This window comes from Medicago sativa, chromosome 5 (assembly GCF_051527215.1).
Source record: "Medicago sativa cultivar Bolivia chromosome 5, Bolivia_mono, whole genome shotgun sequence".
In the NCBI taxonomy this organism is placed as follows: domain Eukaryota; kingdom Viridiplantae; phylum Streptophyta; class Magnoliopsida; order Fabales; family Fabaceae; genus Medicago; species Medicago sativa.
The window spans coordinates 59,847,392-59,868,602 of record NC_140753.1 but is presented as its reverse complement, the minus strand read 5'-3'; the positions used below and the strand labels follow the sequence as shown (position 1 = coordinate 59,868,602).

Below are 21,211 nucleotides of genomic sequence, written 5' to 3'. Positions count from 1 at the left end.
ATGCAGAAGGTTGGTGCTGCTTCTATTCCTCAGAAAAGAAGAAAAGGTAAGGCAGATTTGGTAATCACCCAAGAGCAGCTGGAGGAAGCTCTTGAAGAAATGGAAAAAGAAGAGGCTGATCCCAAGCTAAAGAAGAAGAAGGCTCCCCTTCAACTTGTGAGTCCTATGATTGAGATGACTTCAATAAGGAAAAGGATGGCAGATGAACGTGCTTCTGATCTTATATCAGACAGAAAGGAACAAAAAGCACAATACATTCATCAAAGAGATGAAAAGCTCAAGGCTTTGGGATTGGAAGATTGTGATAGGTACTTCAAAGATAAATTGGCTGAAGTAAGAGCCATTGCTGGTAAGCCTACTGAAGACAATGAGGAAGACGATATGATGCTCATTTTTGAAAATGCTCCAGAAGTTGGAACTTCAGAAGTAGTTCCTCAAGCTGCTGGTCCACAGAAGATCACTTCTGAAGCTGGCCCTGCAGATCAGGTAATCCAGATTCCAGTCACCTCTATTCCCATTTCACCCTCTTCACCATCAGTACCTGAACCAATAGAAGACACTTCTGTCTTAGACAATCTTATTCTACACTATTCAGGTGACTTACCCAAAGACAAAACCTCAGAAAAGGCCTCTGAAACAACTCCAGAAGCAGCTGCTTCTGAAAATGTTGTTTCAGAAAACCCCCATCAACAAACACCTGAACCACATAAACCCACAACACCCCCACAATCACCAATAGCTACCATTGACCCCCAACTCAACACTCAAACATCAACTTCACCACAACAACCACCAACTGAAACTGACTTTCAACCTTTACCTGAACACTCCCCAGAACCAACTCCCATGGATGTTGACATCTCTCTAGTCAATATTCAAGCCTCAACCTCTACCACACACATTGATTCTGACCAGCCTTCATCTTCAAACACACAAACACACTTTACCATTCCAGTTCCTAACCCTGTTCAAGATTTGGAAATCTGTGATTCTGATCTTGAAACCCTTGAACAACCACCGACAAACATCCTGGAATCTGGATATATCAATGCTGAGCTTCTCACAATTCTGAGTCAGATGCATAATCTGGTGGATCAAAGAAGGACAATTGATCTCACAAGTGCATATGAAGACTCCTGGGCATCTCTTCAGAACCGGGCAGCTGAGCTTATTGAAGAGATCAAGGCTAAATGCCTCAGAGTCAAGCAAGCATCAGTCAGAAGGCTAATGGAGAATCTGAATCAGAGTCTTAGAGTAAGAAGTTCTACACTGCTCCTGGCAAACCAGCATTTCTTCTTTGAAACGGATTACTTGACCAGAGAAGCCAGGTTGTGTAAGCTTCTGAAGAAACAGATGGCACAGCAGCAGCAAGAAGCTAGAGAAAGGGAACAAGCTCTTCTCCAGAGGCAACAACAACTTGAAGAACTGTTGCAGGAGAAAATTGAAGAGATGGAGAGGATGAAGAAACAACAACAAACCAACCCTTAGTTGCACACCCTTGTGTTTTTCTTTTTGTTTGTTGTTTGTTTTAAATTCTTAGTCCTTGCTTCTGAAACCATCTTGTTTTATGCTTCTGAATGCTTACTGATTCTGACTGTTTAGCTGCTTCTGATAATTTGGATATTCATGTTCATATACTTTGATCTGTTTTATTTAATTAATTTCTTGTATACTCTCTTTTGTTTGAGTTTTTCTCAAATCTTTTTGTCTTTTATGTTTTTTTTATTATTTTTTTTGATAATGACAAAAGGGGGAGTATATGTGACAAGTATTTAAAGGCTCTGAGCCCCATTAATGGCATTTGAAATTTTTTGAAAAACTTCTATCATTTTTTACCTTATTGGTATAAGCTATGAACGAACGAAGGAGTATCAAAATTCAAGTAAAATTAATTGAACCATTCTTCTTATCTATAAGTTAATTCTTTCAATGATTCAATTTTTTTTAAGCTCTGATAATATTATTGTGCGAAAAATGAATTTAATTAACCTGGATAGAACTTAGGGGGAGCTTACAAACCTCACCTTAAAGACTATCAGACTCAGGGGGAGTTTGAGCTTACAAACCTCAGACTCTGAGCTTACAAACCTCAGAACCCCAAAGTCAACTTGTTAATTAGATTAACAACAATTGATCAATTTTAAATACTTTTGTTTGTCATCATCAAAAAGGGGGAGATTGTTGGAACAAAATGTGTTTAACAATGAACCTTAAAGAGTTTTGATGATAACAAGGTATTAAAAATTGTAAATTGGACTAGCTAATATTTGTTCAAGTATACAGGACCATAATTATAAAGTTACATCATCATTGGTTCTGAATGAGCAAATAAAGAGCAAAGGAAACAACAAAAAATTTGAAGCTTGGACGCTCCTGAAGGCAACTTGTTACTGAAGAGAAAAAGCGCTCCTGAAGTTAAGTCGCTTCTGAAGTAAGGATAGTGCTCCTGAAGTTAAGTCGCTTCTGAAGTAAGAATAGTGCTCCTGAAGACAAGAAGTTCAGAAGTCATATCATCAGAAGTTGCATCATCAGAAGCTGCAGAAGTCATGTCATCAGAAGCTGCATCATCAGAAGCTGCCTCATCAAAAGCCATTTCACCAGAAGCTGAATATCAACTGGATTTGCAAAGAATCAAGAATTGAAGAATTATCAATGCAAAAGCTGTCTATTGGATTCGAAAACACAAACAAAGGATTAGTGGATTTTGCAACGGTCATTTCAAAGGTGTTTGAAGGCTTGTGCTTGTAATTTGGACGAAAGCGTTGACATTGTACTTTGTACGAATTGTACAACCACGTTCTCCACTACTCTGTTTTGTGTCCACGCTACAGGACAAGAAAACAGCTCCAGAATACGGTTTCGCCTGCATAGATGTTCCTTTGAATAAGGAATGGATTTCAAATTGGTTCTTCATAGGACAACAACCAAATCAGGCAAAAGATCATTGGTGAAAGATCAAGCTTCAACAACGACTCTTTGGTGTGCTGGCAATTTCACAACGTCTCTTTCACACCTCTATATAAAGGAGTGAAGACCTAGAGATTTGGTAATGCAAGAACGCTGAACGAAAGACTCACAAGATTTTCACAAGTACCAAACCTCTGCTGAAATTGTTCTGCATTCACTTAGAATTTCTGTGTCTCAAAGTCATATCTTAGAAATTCTTAAGTCCATTGAGTCTGTATCTGATTTGTATTGTGAGCACCTCTGATTGTATATCAAGTGTTCAACCTTAAACATCTTTCTGTGTAATTTTGTTTAGTTAGGAAGTCTCTTGCAATTGTGCTTGAGCAGGAAGTCTCTTGATTGTGTTCTTGAGCAAAGGAAGTCTCTTGCTTGTGTGCTTGAGCAAAGGAAGTCTCTTGCTTGTGTGCTTGAGCATTTGTAATCAGATATTACTCATAGTGAAATCTCCTTGGAAGTGCAAGGGGGACTGGACTACTTCCGGATTGTGGAAGGAACCAGTATAATTGCTTTGTGTCGTTCTTCTTCTCTCTCTCTGTTTTATTCCGCTGCATTTAGATTCTGATTATCACTTCAGAAGCTGTCTCGCTTAGCTTCTGATCAGTGTGTTCAGTTTTTAGGAGAAACGAAGAATTTTTCAAAACACAATTCAACCCCCCCTTCTTGTGTTTTTCTCACCTTCACACTGTAATCCCTAAAAGTGAATTTTGATGGTGGATGAACTTTTTTGAGTTATGTTACACTTTTAGAAATGACATCTCTCTGATTCAATTTCTCTACACTCATCTTTCTCTTGCTATGGACCCTACGATTGGCGCCGTTGGCATGACTCTACTTGAGGTAATATTTTTTTTTTGGTTAATAATAATAGATGACTTACAATGTTATTGCGTTTGTATATGTGTCTGTATATGCGTTTATGATAATTGTGCCAATATTATTGTGTCTCTGTGTTTGTAGGGATGGGTTTTGGAGCACTTCGTGAAGTTCTTTCCAAGGAAGCTTGGTAAAGACTACAATCGTGTTGACCTGCTTGCCGCCAGATGAAAACCCCCCAGGGGCAATTCTAAGCATTCACATTACTGAGGTCTCATTGATCTGATGGTGAACGCTGATGTACTCTGGACGCCGTAAGAGGATCGACGAGACATTACGACATTTGTTGATACTCCGGTTGGATCATGGCCGGCAAAGACAGGACGTAACTTCACTTGTCATAGCGGGTTCTCAGGCAGTACGGCTATATCCATATCATTCTCAGATCTCCTACGACGATTGGGGATCTTGTCGGGGATGTGGTTGTGGCCTTGATGTAAGACTTTTCCTACATGTCATAACTATGTACACGTGAGTATATATAGGATCGTTTCCACAGGGAGTTACGTTAATCATAAGCATTTTCACAATCTTTCACATTAAGGGTTTGGATATAATTTGTATGTTTGTAACACTATATCCATATATGACACTAAAGTAAAAACGAGAGTGGATCGAACTATTTCGCTTGCGGTATAAGATAACGAGCAAGCATAACAGCAGCAATCTCTCGATCGATTAACAGACTCTAGCTTTATAACCAATATTATTACAATCATTTCTACAATATCCTTCGTGTCCAAAGCGACATCGTTATTTCCAAGTTAGCGTTTAAACATTCGTGTCCAAATTCCTTAAACGATAACAAAGTCGATCGGATAACTTAATCGACCGTGTCCAGCTTGATTAAGTATCCGAAAGCATTAAAATCTTGATTAAAAGTAATTATCAAAGGTTTACAAGCTTGTCAAGAGTGATATAACATAAGATAGATTGTTATTCTAGTTCTAGATTCAAGAGTTTGTGTCCAAATCATCTTGAATCTCTTTGAAAGCATTAAAAGCAAGAGTAACAACAATATTGAATCATTAAGCTAGAACCTTATATATTAAAAGATCAAAAGATTACATAATAGCTTGATTGTTACCTCAATACTACATAGAAGGTGATAGTTACATATAGACATGTAAACTAATGCAAGGAATGAAGGAAAGATGAAGATTCCATGCCAAGATCCTTGATGTCTCAATGAATCTAGGGTTGAATCTACTCCTTAATCACTTGCTTTGTGTTTCTCTCTTTGAAATAGCTCTAACCTCTCTCTAGAAATGAATAAAATGTTTCAATGAAATAGTGAATAGTGCTAGAGAGAGGGAAAACTTGTATTTAAAGGGGCTGAAAACGTGTAATCTCGCTTAAGCGAGATACATCTCGCTCAAGCGAGAAACCTAAATATCCAACAATGGCCAATGAAGTCTTGCCACGTAGCCCTGCTCCTTGATGAAGTTGCATCTCGCGTAAGCGAGTTAGACCTCGCGCAAGCGAAGTTGCTTGAAACTTAAACCGCCTTAGAATCCTGCTTGAGCGACATGGAAGCGAGATGGAAAGCGAGATGCTCATCTGTTCCCTGGAGAAATCTCGCGTAAGCGAGATTCTAAAATTCACAAGCGACCCTGGAAGCGAGATGCAAGCGAAGGTTGAGCTTCTCCCTGGAGGAATCTCGCTTAAGCGAGATGACCTCGCGTAAGCGAGATTTGCTTGGTTCACACAACTTGAGTTTTGGTCCTTGCTTGTCATTTCCTGCATAAATTGGGTAGAATTAGGCATATAAAGCATAAATGGTATAATTACAACAATTGGTTGCTTTTCCGTAGATAACTTGCATAACAAGTCACTAAAAATGCCTCTTTTAACACATGAAATATATTACTTTTGAGCACTTATCAAACTCTCCCCAACTTAGCTTTTTGTTTTTCCTCAAACAAAAGAATCAAAAGGAAACTCACAAGGCTTTGGACAAGCTTTCTAGCACAATACCAAACAATTCAAATCAAATAAAAAATTTTCAAGTGGTGATTCAAATGTGAATGCACCGGCAAGCATGAAGTTCTCCATTATTCCTAGCACAGCTATAAATGTGAAACAAGTCCTAAGCACAAAATACACATCATAAACTTCAAAGTATAAACATATCTATCTATGAACCACACCTAACACACTTCTTTGAAAGTAAATGCAATATGATGATAACAATGAATGAGGAAATGAACACACATCCAACAATCATGCTAACATCCTATTTAAGTTAGGTGTCCATCCAAATATCGTCTCAAAAAGCATAAAAGCATGGATCAAAAGGTCTTGCAAGGGTTATAACTTGGCCGGGCTACAAAAGAAATGTCATATGTGGGGCAATTGATCAGAAAGCCTATCAAAGAGGAACATTTTTTTGTATCACAACTTGAAATCCATATACTTCCCTACCAAGAATTAAAACCTTTGGTGATTAACAATCAAACTTATAACCTTGACAACTTATTCTATTTTTGATTTTTCTCTTTCTTTTTCTTTTCTTTTCTTTTCTTTTCTTTTTCAAATGTACAATTTTTTCTTTGATTCAATGTTGTCAGGTTATTTTACAACTTCACCATAACTTAACATATAATGCCTCCTTTTCCTCCCCAACTTGAATACAACAAAACTCTAATTGAATGTTCCCCTATCCTAAGGCAAGGGACAAAGTACAAAAAGGTTAAGGGTTCAACAAAGTAAAATTATCAAAGTCCTATAAGATTCAACCATGAACTGGATTTTTGAAAAATTTCAGGCAAATTCAACAAGCATTGTGCTTATGAATATTGACAGTTCATGTTTGTGGACTTGATTCATTTGGCTCAGATTGGGGTATCAGATACTCGCTCTTCTCACAGGTAGGCTTTATGTGGTCAAGTAGGTTACTCTCAATTCAAAAAGTGCCTTGATCCTTTCCATGCTTTCAAACAATTCAAAATAATTATCAGATTTAACATAACTAAAACAAGTTAGACGATGATTATCGGTCTCCAGCATATATACAACAGATTGAAGCTACCTCACATTTAGGTTAAGTACTAAGTGGTTCAAAGATATTCATGTTTATGAAAAGACTTAAATGATATATATTTTGTGCACAGTACAAATTTCAAATTCATAGTAACACCTAGAATAACAGGAAACCAATACCTTGGCATTGCGCTTTCTCACAATTCATATCATTATCACTCACCTGCTTTTGCTCAATAATTGGCTCCATAGAGCACTTTAAACTTTGATGTTCATGAGCAATTTTTTTTTCTTTTGACTAAACACAAGCAAGATTAATCAAAAATTTCATCCAAAGCAATAAGTTAAAAACCAAACAACAAGCTAAGCTATTTTAACCCAAAACGAAATTAAAATTAAACCAAAGTATTGAACACCCAAAACTGTGCTCAAAAAGTATAAGTTCAAAAGCGATAAAATTGTTCCAGCATAAAAATAAAAACATAAACTAAAAAGTCAAAGCAGAAGTCAAAGTAAACTAAGCATCACTAAAAACATCAAAAGAATGCGGTCAGTGTGCCGCATCATCATCCATATCATCCTGCTGAGATAAATGGACACTGGCTGTCCTCTCTGGATCATCATCGACACCATGCACACTAGCTGTCCCATGCACACTAGCTGTCCTCACAGCATCACCACCAATGTGGACACTGGCTGTCCTAGTAAAGTCATCAGCTGCTCCACCAAATGCTGCACCACTGCCCCCTCCTGGGTAGATTGGCCTGTCCCCAGGCCACATGCAGGAATCATAGTACTGTGCAGGAGTGAACATAAAACACCGGGGATCCATGTGAGCATCGTAAAGATGCGAGTAGATGCCCTGGTTGCTGCGGAAGATAGCAGCCTGCTGATCCATTATGTGATTCTCTCTCAGCTCCTGTGCTTGAGCTAACTGAAAGGCTTGCTGCTGCTGTGCCTGAGCTCTCTCAACTGCTCGCTGCTCATACTGAGCCATATATGCCTGAAAAGATGAAAAATCAAAAGTGCCTGACTGCTGAGGTGGTGGCATAGTCTGGTGAGGATCATCCTGCTCTGGATCGTCCTGGTGAGGATCATCCTCAGGTGGAGGTACTTGAGAAGAAGAAGCAGCACCTTTGGCTAGTGCTCTAGAAATGTAACCCCGAATGTATTTGTCATCAATGGGAGAAACCAGCTCTTCAGAAAAAGGCTCGGTGACTGGCACCTCATGATGCCTAAGTAGTCCCATAATAAAGCCGGGAAAAGCAAGTTTGGTCTCTGGGCCAGCTACACCACCAAGAGCTACATGCTTCAGCTCTCTTGAAATAATCGAAGCCAGATCCACCGGCCTTCCTTTGCAAATGTGCCAAATCAGAGGAGGCATTATTCTCTTGGGAGTTGTGGTGACATGACTCTTCGGCCAGACATTATGAACTAAGAACTTAAACAGAATCCCAGCTTTTGGCCTCATATCAGTGAAGGCCGCCAAATTGCGGTTTCCCGCTTTGGACTCAGTATATGTCCTACCCGGTAGCAAAATCTCCCTCTCAATCTTTCCAAGATTCCAATCAGCAGCCCTCTCTCTCTCCCCATAAGGACACAAAGCAGGTGTGTCAAGGTCATCAGACTCAGGTAGGGTGTAAGGGTTGCCTAGATACTCATTAATCGCATCCCTATCGAAGCGGATGGTTTTTCCTCTCACCATGGTAGTGTAAGAAAATGCAGCATGCATTTCCTTAGCATCACAATCTGGTAAAGAATTGGCATAAAACTCTCTCAAGAGATCCAGGTTGATTTTGGGATATGGGTTAAGGAGTTTCTCCCACTTTCTCTCAGTGAAAACGGCTGCTATGTCAGCATACTCTCCCTCAGGGTTAATCCGGAAAATTTTATCATGCCAGGTTTTCTCTTTTTTCAGCTCAAGAAACCTGGCATAGGTTTTGTTGGAGGTGTAAATGGTACGGTCCGGGTTTCTAGGTAAGGGTGCAGGACGGTTTACAACACCGGATGAGGAAGCAGTGGTTTTACGTTTCTTGGTTGGTTGATTTTTAGGGGCCATCTGCAAAACAACCAGAAAAACCATATACAGTATATCAACAATTGATCAGCACAGTATGGTATCAAATGGAAGTACACAGACTAGATTAACACAAAAGTCAGAAATAACAAGAAGGCACTGGGCTATCTCGCTTGCAACTCGCTTAAGCGAGATCAGAAGCGAGATATTGAAGAAAAATCTGGGCAAAAATATGAAGTCTCGCTTAAGCGAGAAAATTAGTTAAGAACTTCGCTTAAGCGAGATTCTCCAGAACCTGCGAAAATCAACCCCATTTCCAGAATTTTCAACCAAACCCACAATACTTTCAACCAAAATTCAACCTCAATCCTCTACTCACAAGACCAACTCATGAAAAGAAATCAAAATCAAGACTTGTGTTCAACATTAAATCAAAACCCTTATTTTCCAAAGATTCCAAAATGGGTCAAAATTTACACAATTGAATGTTGAAGAAAAACAGTGATGATTTTGATTCATTTTCATTGTTATGAACCTAAGGAAACAGTCTCTAGTCACAAACACCTACATCTAACCCTAGCCATTCTAAATTTGCATAAAGCATGAATTTTGAAATTGAAAAGCATGGCACAGAAATAGAAATCAAACCTGTTGAAATGATGATTAATGAAGCAAGCAAATGATGATGAATGAAGAAGTATGCAAGTGCTTAACTATGGTTGAATTGGTTTTGATTTTAGGGTTAAAGTTTGTGAGGAAAAGAAAAGTTTAGAGAGAATGGAGAAAAGGAAAGTTGGAAAACGTAAATGAGTGGAAATGAGTGGATGGGGGAGTGGTTAAGGGGAGTTAATCCCCTTGGAAACCGTTACCCTTTTTTGAATAAAATACTCATCTCGCTTGCGCGAGATCATCTCGCGTAAGCGAGATTTCTCCAGAACCAACAATTCGAAAATGCAACAATCTCGCTTAAGCGAGATTTGCTTCGCTTGAGCGAGATTTCTCCAGATATGCTTCTTACTTTGCTTTGCTCATGAAATTATTCCTAAATGCATTAAAACATGAAAATACTTACAAAACTGGGTGTGACTCCCAGCAAGAGCTTGTTTTACGTCCTTAGCTTGACGCATTTTGAAGAAATCATGGCTCGATTAGTGAAATCGTCGTCAAACACCGATCAATTTCACCACCGAAGTAGGGCTTAAGCCTTTGCCCATTAACAGTCCAGTTGGCTTTGGTGACTGGGTCCTCAAGTTCAACAGCTCCGTACGGTTTGACCTCTTTAACCATGAAAGGTCCGGACCACTTAGACTTCAATTTGCCCGGAAACAATCTCAGTCTTGAATTGAAAAGTAATACCATTTGTCCCGGCATGAATTGTCTCAGAATGATCTTCTTGTCATGATACTTCTTGGTCCTCTCTTTGTAGAGCTTTGAAGATTCATAAGCTTGATTTCTCAATTCTTCAAGCTCATGCATTTGAACTTTTCTTCTTTCACCGGCCTTCTCTTGATCAAAGTTTAGGAACTTCAATGCCCAAAAGGCTTTATGTTCGAGCTCGACCGGTAAATGACAAGATTTGCCATAGACCATTTGGAAAGGAGTGAGGCCTATAGGAGACTTGTATGCAGTCCTATATGCCCACAAAGCTTCATCAAGTTTAGCCGACCAATCCTTCCGAGATGTAGAGACCGTCTTCTCAAGTATGCGTTTGACCTCCCGGTTAGAAACTTCGGCTTGTCCATTCGTTTGCGGATGATACGGTGATGCTACTTTGTGCTTGACTCCATAATGATCTAGAGCCTTGGCAAGTTGTGCGTTGCAAAAGTGTGACCCCCCATCACTAATAAGAACTCTTGGTGTACCAAACCGGGTGAAAATATTCTTCTTTAGGAACTTCACCACCGTCTTGCTATCGGCTTTAGGCGATGCTACGGCTTCCACCCATTTTGACACATAATCAACAGCGACCAAGATGTACTCATTTGAATATGATGAAGGGAAGGGGCCAACAAAATCTATACCCCAACAATCGAACACTTCCACTTCAAGGATGAGTTGTAGAGGCATCTCATTTCTCTTTGACATTGATCCGGTTCTTTGGCATTCATCACAATGCTTGCAATGTAAATTGGCATCTTTGAATAGATTTGGCCAATAGAACCCGGATTGAAGTACCTTTGTGGCGGTTCTCTCCCCGTTGAAGTGACCTCCATAGGGGGAATTGTGACATTGCCATAGGATCTTCTTTGCTTCTTCATCATCCACACACCTACGCAAGAGATTGTCCGCTCCAATTTTGAACAAGTAAGGCTCATCCCACACATAGTGGTTAGCATCATGGAGGAACTTCTTGCGTTGTTGCCATTCAAAATCTTCCGGAATGAACCCGGTTGCTTTGTAGTTCACCAAGTCGGCAAACCACGGTCTCACATTGATAGCTAGCAACCGTTCATCTGGAAATTCTTCACGAACCTCCGGTTCATTCTTGGTTACATCATTGTTTGTCAACCTTGAAAGGTGATCAGCTACAAGATTCTCCGTGCCTTTCTTATCCTTGATCTCTAAGTCAAACTCTTGAAGGAACAACATCCACCGGATGAGTCTAGGCTTTGAGTCGGACTTAGTGAGGAGGTACTTGATAGCTGCATGGTCAGTATAGACAACAATTTTGGAACCAACAAGGTAAGAACGAAATTTCTCCATTGCATAAACTATTGCAAGTAACTCTTTTTCAGTTGTGGCATAATTGATTTGTGCCTCGTTTAAAACCTTACTTGCATAGTGAATAGCATGAAAAATTTTGTCCTTACGTTGACCCAAGACCGCACCAACAGCATAATCACTTGCATCACACATTAATTCAAAATTTAAATCCCAATTAGGAGCAATGATTATTGGTGCAGTGGTCAACTTTTCTTTTAAAGATTCAAATGCATCAAGACATTCATTATCAAAAACAAAAGACTTATCTTTGTTGAGCAAGTTGCTCATAGGCTTTGCAATCTTTGAGAAGTCTTTGATGAACCTCCGGTAGAACCCGGCATGACCAAGAAAACTCCGCACACCTTTGACATTTACCGGTGGAGGAAGCTTTCCTATGACATCGACCTTTGCTTGGTCTACCTCGATACCCTTTGAAGAAATCTTATGACCAAGGACAATACCCTCGGTAACCATGAAGTGACATTTCTCCCAATTGAGCACCAAACTAGTTTCAATACACCGCTTCAGCACGGTATCCAAGCTCTTCAAACACGTATCAAATGATGAACCAAAAACTGAGAAATCATCCATGAACACCTCCATGCATTTACCAATTAAGTTGGAGAAGATTGCTTGCACACACCGTTGGAAAGTTGCGGGTGCATTGCACAAGCCGAATGGCATTCTTCGATAAGCAAAAATTCCAAAGGGACAAGTGAAGGCCGTCTTCTCATGATCATCTGGGTTCATGGCGATTTGATTGTAACCGGAGTAACCATCTAGGAAGCAATAAAAGGATTGACCGGAGAGTCTTTCAAGCATTTGATCCATGAAGGGCAAGGGGAAGTGATCCTTCCTTGTTGCTTGATTGAGTCTTCTATAATCTAAACACATCCTCCATCCGGTGACGGTTCTAGTTGGGATCAACTCATTTTTATCATTAGTAATCACCGTCATTCCTCCTTTCTTGGGAACTACTTGAACCGGACTTACCCAAGCACTATCCGAGATAGGATAGATCATGCCGGCTTCAAGCAACTTCACTACTTCCTTTCGCACCACCTCTTTCATGTTTGGATTTAAGCGGCGTTGTGGTTGTGCTACCGGCTTGAAGTTTTCTTCCATCATAATCTTGTGCATACAATAAGATGGACTTATCCCTTTCAAGTCGGATAACTTCCACCCTATTGCTTCCTTGTTGGCCTTGAGAACCTCTACCAACTTGGTTTCATCATTGATGGACAAGGAGCTACTAATGATCACCGGTTTTGTACCATCTTTCTCAAGAAAAACATACTTCAAATTAGATGGTAAAACATTTAATTCTACCTTGGTGTCATCAACTTTGGCTTCTTCCTTGGATTCTTCTTTCAAATCTTCAAGTATGGCTTGATTAGGAAGAACCTCCTTCAAGGAATCTAGCTCCTTCAAACACTCTTCAATGGCACTTGCTTCGTCTTCATCAATAGCATTGAGTGCGTCCACCAAAGCACTCTCAAGGAGTGTTCTATTGTGCACTTGCTTCCGAGTAGTCAAGATGACTTCTTCGGTTGCATCCATTTTGAAACATGCACCCTTGTCTTTCGAGTACTTCAAGGCTTCTCGGATGTTGAAGGTAACCTCTTCATCATTTACCTTGACCTTCATGATATTATCATCAAGATCAATCATCATCCGAGCCGTTTGCATGAAATTCCTTCCCATTAAGATAGGCACATCCTCATCTTCTTCGACATCCATAACCACAAAATCAGCCGGAAAAATAAATTTGTCCACTTTTACAAGAACATCTTCGGCCATACCTAGTGGTTTTGCAAAGGATTTGTCGGCCAATTGCAACATCATCCTAGTCCGCTTTATACAAAGGTCACCAACTCTTTTGGCAACGGACAAAGGCATAAGATTGATGCTTGATCCAAGATCAAGTAGTGCTTTACCTACACGTGTTGTGCCAATAGCTACCGGTAGAGTGACTCTTCCCGGAACTTGCTCTTTCTTAGGCAACGTTCTTTGAATAATAGCACTACAATTGGCATCGATTTGGATCGTCTCTTCATCGTTGATTCTTCTTTTCTTGGAAAGGATATCTTTCATGAACTTCGCATAGACCGGCATTTGCTCCAAGGCTTCTGAGAATGGTATATCAATTTGCAACTTCTTGAAGAGTTCAAGAAACCTTGCGTATTGCCGCTCTTTGTCTTTCTTCGATGGAGCATGTGGGTATGGTAAGCGTTGAGCCACCACTTGCTTCTCAACTACTTGTTTCTTCCCTTTATCTTTCCCCACATCTATCATCTTCCTCTCCATCTCCTCTTGTTCTACTAGATCTCTTTTTTGATTTTTTTCTTTTTCAACTAATACTTCTTTATTCTTTATATACACTTCCTCCTCTATCTCTACACTATCCTCCTCGAACTCCTCTTTGTCCTCCTCATTAACAACGTCATCATCCTTCTCTTTAACAACAATATCATCACCTACCCCTTTACCTACTACTCTCCCACTCCTTGTAGCTATAGCTTTTGACTGCTATGCCTTGTGGTGCTCCTTAGGATTTGGTTGAGTGTTAGCGGTGAAAGCTCCCAATTGCGGAGGACCTTGAGCCATTTGTTGTGCTAACTGACCAACTTGCGTTTCAAGGCCTTTGATGGACGTGTCGGTGTTTTTCTGGTTAGCCATGGACACTTGCATGAATTGTTTCAAGACCTCCTCGGTGCTTTGGGAATTATTCGGTTGTTGGGGGTTATTTGGTGGTGGATTTTGGTATTGATTATTGAATGTTTGTTGGTATTGAGGGTTAGGTTGTTGGTAGTAGTTTGATGGTGGATATTGATAGTTATTGTTGTACGGTGTTCTCCAAGGTCTTTGTTGGCTTTGGTTGGCCGGATACCTTCCTTGGAAGTTGGAAGTACCCGGATTTTGTTGTGAGGTTCCGGCTTGTTGTGGTTGGTTAGGCCTTTGTTGGTTTCCCACATAGTTGACCTCTTCCCCTTCAAAAGAACCGGGCTCGGGACAATAGCCGGTGGGATGATCCCCCGTACAAAGTCCACAAGTATAGACTTGAGCGGTTCCTCCTTCTTGCTTGAGAGATTCAAGAATTTGTTTTGGCATAGCTCTCATCTCCTTTTGCATAGCTTCTATTTGTTGAGTGAGGAGCTTATTTTGAGCTAAGACCGCATCATTTGCTTCAAGTTCAAGAATACCGGCTTTCCTTTGATTAGAATTCCGGTTGTGAGAAGATTTTCTTGTGTTGAGAGCCATTTGGTTAATGATTTTGACAGCATCAGCTGGGTTTTTCATAGCAATAGAACCTCCAGCACTTGCATCTAGCATCGTCTTGGACATGTCTTGAAGCCCTTGACGAAAAAGATATAGTTGCATTTGGCTATCAAAACCATGCTTTGGACAATTCCTTAGCAATGATTTATAGCGCTCCCAAGCTTCACAAAGAGTCTCACTTTGGCCTTGAGCAAAAGTTGTAATTGAAGTTTTAGCCTCAAGATGCCTATCCTCCGGAAAGAACCTTTCTTGAAATGCTTTCTCTAGCTCACCCCAATTTTCCATCAAAGAAGTTGGTTGATCAAGATACCACTCCTTAGCCTTCCCGATCAAAGAATGAGGAAACAATTGCACAAACACACCCTCTTCCTCATCTTCCTTCATACCAAGTGTACCGGCGGTAACATAGAAGTTGGTAAGATGTCTATATGGATCCTCATGATCCATACCGGTAAACTGGTTATGAGTTATCAAGTTTATCAACCCAGACTTTAGCTCAATAGATTTGGCATTACGGTTGCCAAGATTAGCTAGCCTCCTCGGACTAACCCACATAGGTAGAGCATTCTCATCTTCATTAGCCATGACTACTTCTGGTTCACTCCTCGGAGATGAATGTGCAGAAGAATGTGAAGAATCACCTAGTGATATAGTATGCACCGAACCTGACGGAGAAGGAATAAAAAGTAAAGATTCCGGCTGAGCCAGCCTGGCTAATCTCCTAGCTTCCTTTGCTTGCTTTCTAAGTAACCTAGCAGTTTTCTCAATCTCAGGATCAAATTGTAGTTCTTCTTTATCAATGGTACCTCGCATAAACAAAGTTCACCAAGACTATACCAGGTGGTTAGCATAAACAAATAATGAATGATATATGTGTATAAGTATATGCATGAAAGAATTTTGTGCAAAATTGCCTTAACATGACAAAATTGTTTCAATACTTATGATTAAAATTTCCGTTACTCCCCGGCAACGGCGCCATTTTGATGTAAGACTTTTCCTACATGTCATAACTATGTACACGTGAGTATATATAGGATCGTTTCCACAGGGAGTTACGTTAATCATAAGCATTTTCACAATATTTCACATTAAGGGTTTGGATATAATTTGTATGTTTGTAACACTATATCCATATATGACACTAAAGTAAAAACGAGAGTGGATCGAACTATTTCGCTTGCGGTATAAGATAACGAGCAAGCATAACAGCAGCAATCTCTCGATCGATTAACAGACTCTAGCTTTATAACCAATATTATTACAATCATTTCTACAATATCCTTCGTGTCCAAAGCGACATCGTTATTTCCAAGTTAGCGTTTAAACATTCGTGTCCAAATTCCTTAAACGATAACAAAGTCGATCGAATAACTTAATCGACCGTGTCCAGCCTGATTAAGTATCCGAAAGCATTAAAATCTTGATTAAAAGTAATTATCAAAGGTTTACAAGCTTGTCAAGAGTGATATAACATAAGATAGATTGTTATTCTAGTTCTAGATTCAAGAGTTTGTGTCCAAATCATCTTGAATCTCTTTGAAAGCATTAAAAGCAAGAATAACAACAATATTGAATCATTAAGCTAGAACCTTATATATTAAAAGATCAAAAGATTACATAATAGCTTGATTGTTACCTCAATACTACATAGAAGGTGATAGTTACATATAGACATGTAAACTAATGCAAGGAATGAAGGAAAGATGAAGATTCCATGCCAAGATCCTTGATGTCTCAATGAATCTAGGGTTGAATCTACTCCTTAATCACTTGCTTTGTGTTTCTCTCTTTGAAATAGCTCTAACCTCTCTCTAGAAATGAATAAAATGTTTCAATGGAATAGTGAATAGTGCTAGAGAGAGGGAAAACTTGTATTTAAAGGGGCTGAAAACGTGTAATCTCGCTTAAGCGAGATACATCTCGCTCAAGCGAGAAACCTAAATATCCAACAATGGCCAATGAAGTCTTGCCACGTAGCCCTGCTCCTTGATGAAGTTGCATCTCGCGTAAGCGAGTTAGACCTCGCGCAAGCGAAGTTGCTTGAAACTTAAACCGCCTTAGAATCCTGCTTGAGCGACATGGAAGCGAGATGGAAAGCGAGATGCTCATCTGTTCCCTGGAGAAATCTCGCGTAAGCGAGATGATCTCGCGTAAGCGAGATTCTAAAATTCACAAGCGACCCTGGAAGCGAGATGCAAGCGAAGGTTGAGCTTCTCCCTGGAGGAATCTCGCTTAAGCGAGATGACCTCGCGTAAGCGAGATTTGCTTGGTTCACACAAGTTGAGTTTTGGTCCTTGCTTGTCATTTCCTGCATAAATTGGGTAGAATTAGGCATATAAAGCATAAATGGTATAATTACAACAATTGGTTGCTTTTCCGTAGATAACTTGCATAACAAGTCACTAAAAATGCCTCTTTTAACACATGAAATATATTACTTTTGAGCACTTATCAGGCCTTTCAGGATTTTATGGTCCATGTCCTTGACCAGACGCAGAGGGGTCGGCAGGCAAGAGCTTGGAAGCCATGGAAGTATGAGGAAGGGTACATCAAATGGTTCTACCGTGTATCTCATCATATGATGAACGACCATGCGCCCGTTGCTGAATACACAACTCCTATCCCTCCTTGCGAGGAGGTAATTGGTGAGCAACAGTGGGCCAAACAGCTTCCCGACCCACTCCTGATTATTTTGAATATCAAAGCCAGAGTTAATAGTGCAATGGGGCATCCTGATGTGTTTTCTTCTCCTGTCTTTACCGGTGTGTTGCAGGGCATTCAATCAGAGTATAATATTTTGCAGAAGGAGCCAGTTCCCTGGAGGAGGACTAGGAGCTGTAGTCTACATGAGTATGATTTTTTTTTTTGTGTTTTCCTGACATTTGTATATTTTTAATTTAGATGTTTTTATGACATTTTGGCTGATTTTAATGTAATATATTTACACTTGCGCCTTTGTGTTTTTTATGACATTTTCATTTGTTTTTCGGTTTAATTTTATGTATTTTAATTTTGATTGAATTTGCGTATTTTGTTAACTTTAAAGGAATGATTGAATGAAAGTATGAATGAATGAAGAAAAATATGGAAGGAAAAAAAAAACCAATTCTACTCTACCAAATGACACAAGCAGAACGTGACTTAACTCAGGTTTTGACTTAACTCTTAAGTCATGTTGGGGGTATTATTGTCAGAATACATGGGAAAGAGCAATTTTAAATGGGAGAAGAGCAATTTTCTAGTTGTGACTTAACTCTTAAGTCACGTTGGGGGTATTATTGTCAGAACATATGGGAAAGAGCAATTTTAAATGGGTGAAGAGCAATTTTCTAAAACCTATTTAATACAAGCCGATAGAAAACCTAACATACATTCAAAACTCTCTTCTCTTCTCTGCGACGGTGACGCGGCGAAGGAATCTACACGGCGGTGACCAGAGTCAGAGTAGTAAGATGAATAGCTGCTCCGTTCCTGTGAGTGTCGTTAAATTTTGTATATGTTTTATATGTGTTTGTATCAATTTCTTGTATTGCATGCATGTTTCGATTTTCGTTTATATGTGTAATCTCTTGTTTTATTTTATTTTATTTTAGTGAATGCTTCAAAGTCTAATTTTATGATTTCGTTTTCTTTTATCATTGATTAATAATGTGTTGCAATTGCGGTGCAGATGCAAATATTCATAAACATCGAGTATGGAATGAAAACGTTCCCCCTGATGGTTAAGAGTTCAGACACAATACTCAGCGTGCAAGAGAAGATCAGTGACAAGTTAAAGCTCCCAGTACACGAGCAAGAACTGTACTTTTCCGTTACACCACTAGATTACCGCCGGACCCTTGCCAGTTACAACATACAAGACAAGTCAACTATTGACCTCGTGTTCCGCATGATGACGGACTAGATGACCTTGGTACCATCGTTGATTACTACATCCAAGAGTACTCAAACATTTTAATAGTCTTTGAATTTACATTTATTTTTAATGTCCTGAGCTGTATAATAATTTCTTTTACTTGGGATGATTTAATAGTCTTTGAATTTGCATTTATTTTTAATGTCCTGAGCTGTATAATAATTTCTTTTACTTGGGATGATTTTCAGTAATTAAGGAAACATATTTACTTTTTTAACACTAGCTGAAATCATACAGTTATTCTGTTTCTTTTGTCGCAAGTATGATTCAATTGAAAAGAGTCTTGAATCCACTACCTGTGTATTTATTTGTGATTCTGAGTGAGACAAATTTACATAACCTGAGTAGTCATGGCAGACTGTTAGTGATGATAGTACATGAAGAGAAAAAGTGTGATTCTAGTGTTTTGATTGTTTTTAAAGTAGGTGTGTGAAATACTCTGCAGCATGTGAATGAAATATTTTGGGTGTTTTAATTTTTTTTTGTATTAAAAAATATTTCTAAGGGTGATTTTAATTTGTCAAAAACAAATTAGTGGGTTTGTAAGTTACGAGATTTGCCTAAAAAAGAAACAACAAATTAGAGGAATATCAAGGGAGAATGACATTTGTGTATGAGATTAAAACATAGATTATGTGAGTCATGTGTCATTCACATGTGCCTTTGTTATGTGCGTTATCTCTCTCTCTCTCTCTCTCTCTCTCTCTCTCTCTCTCTCTCTCTTTCTTCGTCGTATTTCTCAGTTACGGGCTTACGGCCACTCATCTTCTTTCCTCTTTCTGTTGTTGTTCGCCGGCTTGAGCACGTGTTCACCTCGTTTTCAACTGAAGTTGTACTCTATTTCTGTTGTAGATAGATGTAATGACTCCTGTTATATAGTCTGATTGAGGCTTGAGTGATTTGAATCCACTCCAAGTGTTTCAAAAGAAAGGGGGTAAACATTGTTATCAAAAACGCGACTTAAGTCCCAAAATCCGTAACCTTGGGTTCAATCCCAAAATCCACTCCAACTAGTGCTGAAATTGTTAAACCGTAACCTTGGGTTCGATCCCAAAATCCTCCACTTATGTGTGAGTTTTCAAATGTGGAAAAAATGTGGTGAATATAATAGAATTTAAGAGTCATTGTCATTCTGGGGGTACACATTTACATGCTTGATTTAGATTAGAACAAGTCCAGATTGTTAGTGAGCCTTGGTGTTATGGTGTATAGTCTATAATGACATTGTAATAAACAGAGTGACTCTGCTAAAAGGCAGGTCAGAGGCAGAAGATAAATTGTTAAGTTGATTCATGCATGTTACACAGTTTTTGATATATAAATGGATATGAAGAAAGAGGGAAACGAAGTACTATCCAGTGTAGACGGTCTATCATTAGATCTTATGAAATTTTCTAGTCTTATGGTAGCACGTTGATGTCTTATATAAACATGACTGGATATGTTTAAATATGAAGAGTGAAATAGATTTATCAGGGATAGTTTCATTATTTGGAATCCCTCTTTTTGAATCTTCAGTTGATACCACCAAGGAAGGAGACTATTAATTATAGTAACATTAATGACTATCTTACAACCGACTCAAGGAGACTTGAACTCCATTTTTTATGTATTTAAATTCAACTTTATTTAAATTTGAGTTTCAATATCAATAGGTGTTAACCGTTGTCTCACAGACACTCTTTATACATTCTAAACTTAAGTAATTATTATTTAATAAATACAAACATTTCAATTCCCGATTCACCGAATACACAAACTTTTATAAAAACTTACTATTTAAGGTTCTTAAAAAGTGTCCGAGGGAACTCGTTAACATTTCTCTTATATGCTAAACATTATTGGTACTATCTTGGCCAAAAATTATTAGTAAAATCTTGAAATCTCAGAAAAAGAAAGGTATCGTGTCTCTTATATGCTAATATTAGAGAATACATAGAGTTGGCCAAACACGACCTAAGAACTATAACCAACTGTGTTGAGTCACCGCAGTTAGGTGTTGCTATATAGCCTTTCATGTAACTAACTTTCTATTGATAAAAAAATTAAGAGCTAAGTTTCTATAGCTTTATTGCTTTTCTGTTATGGTATATAGAGCTTTCTAGTTTCATTTCTACGGCTTCCGAGTCTGATTCTTCTCAAACACCATCACTGGTGCCTCCACCTGTACGTACCAACTCTGTCATCGCTGGTTGCATTTTCTACTTCAAAGAAATTATGTTGTTCCTCACGTTGGCTGTGTTCGGGCACCACATGTTTGGGATGAGATTCACAAGTTTTATCATGCAAAGTTGTGACGGTTACGATCAAATCTTAAATCTATATATAGCTGAAGGTGTTAAATCCTTTTTTTATTATATTGCTCAAATTTTTCTAAGTTTGGTCATGCTGCTAGCATTTGTACTTCCATATAACTTCACTCTAGTGTCTACACACCTTGACAGGACCTCCTGCCCGTGGTCCTCCTAACT

General features: G+C 39.0%; 1 long non-coding RNA gene across 1 annotated transcript; it reads left to right on the top strand.

The window, feature by feature from the left end:
• Positions 1–18,153: 18,153 nt before the first annotated feature.
• On the top strand, positions 18,154–18,959 carry LOC146923613 (uncharacterized). The gene is made up of 2 exons (XR_015010918.1): positions 18,154–18,297; positions 18,495–18,959. It is a non-coding gene; the product is annotated as an uncharacterized LOC146923613 (long non-coding RNA).
• Positions 18,960–21,211: the final 2,252 nt, after the last annotated feature.